Below are 1,730 nucleotides of genomic sequence, written 5' to 3'. Positions count from 1 at the left end.
ACAATTAATATGCCAAACTATTTCCAACCAAGTCTTGTTCTTGGGCTCTGTTTTCTCAGTGCTTATGTCACCAGACATGTGGAAGACCCCTCACAATGTGACATCCGGCAAGTTTCCTAAGACATATGATCTGCTGGTGTGCAGTTTCATAAATGGTTCCCTTATATGTCAATCTCAGTGTGAATAAGACTCCAAACAGGATGGTGAGAAGTAAGAAAACCCCATTTCAAACAAGCTTCTTTACCCTTGAAGTCTGTGAATTAACCTATTTATCTACTTTGAAGCTTTCTCTTTGGTTGGATGCACAGTCATTTAATAGTAGAATAATTGGACATGAGTAGATTGTCTAAGCGCACAGGTAAAATGGGGTTTAAATGTTCCTTTTACATTCTCCTTCTGGCTTGCCTGACTAGCTGCCATTCTTGATTCAGGATGAGACTTATGTATAAATAGGCAGGTTACAGCATCATCTATTTGTGTGAACTAAGGAGTTCAAAAGTTTTACCCCAAAGAACAAAATATCTTGTCTATCTTTGGTTGCGATCTGAAATTCTACTAGTTTACATTTGTTTTCTTTGTAATATACAATACTTCTGGGATAGCTAATGTGTCCGTTTAAAAATACACATATTGTTCTTGGGAAAGAGACCACTTTTATGTAATGTGATTTTATGTGATTGCTTTGAATTTGAAAGAAGCTGCTAATGCCCTGACTCTCCTAAAGCCTTGGGGGATGTTGACAAAGACTACTGGGAAAATGCTGTGTAACTAATACAATCGTGGTCTTGACATGCTTGTGGCTAGCAAATAAGACCATCTTTTAAAAAAAGTATCCATAATTCAATGACACAGAATCTTCATTCCTTAGATGAAAAACCATTTTTCTACCTGGTTTACCTACTCAAAGAAATCTCCAAAAATCATTGAGTAATGTTTACCTGGTCCATAGGTTCTTCCTGGCAGTTATTTGTCACCTCCGCATACTCTGAGCTGCTGCGCACCAAGGCTTGGAAGTTACCTCTTGACATCTTGTAGTTGGCTTCTGTTGGTTACTGCTATGTTTTTAAATCACTTTCCTCCCTGCGAGGCCTCTTTGTTAATTCCCAAAAATACAGCTAAAAGCAGGTGGAGGCTTTCAAAAACTTTACTGAACACTGGAGAACAATAGTAAAGAATCAAAACTTAAAGCTATACTGGCCACAGCTGCTCCTAAGTGTGAGACCACACACCCCTCCACAAGAGGTGGGTCCCTAATGACAGTCTCTCTGCTTAGCTTCCTCCAGTGTCAAAGTAGCAACTTTATCTTCCACCAAGAAAAGGGACATTGACCATGTCCTGCCTATTGCCAAACCCCACTATCAAGACGAAATCTCCAACAGTTCAACTCTGTCCTCTTTAAGAGAATCCACCAAATTATTATGCATAGCAATTTAATATCTCATCTCTTAGATGGAATGGACAAATTCATGGAGAGATACAAATTACCCAGTCTGAACCAAGAAAAGACCGAAAATCTGAATAGATCTATAACAACCAAAATATTTGGTAATTACAAATTTTTTCCAAAAAGAAATGCATTGGCCCAGAGAGCTATGCTCATGAATTCTATCAAACATTTAAGGAAGAAACAATACCAGTACTAAACAAATTATTTTTGAAAATAGAGGAGAGAATGATGCTTCTTTTTTTTTTTTTTTTTTGAGACGAGTCTCACTCTGTCGCCCAAGCTG

This window comes from Mandrillus leucophaeus, unplaced genomic scaffold (genome assembly GCF_000951045.1).
Source record: "Mandrillus leucophaeus isolate KB7577 unplaced genomic scaffold, Mleu.le_1.0 Scaffold148, whole genome shotgun sequence".
NCBI classification, from domain to species: domain Eukaryota; kingdom Metazoa; phylum Chordata; class Mammalia; order Primates; family Cercopithecidae; genus Mandrillus; species Mandrillus leucophaeus.
Note: the sequence above shows the minus strand (reverse complement) of the source record.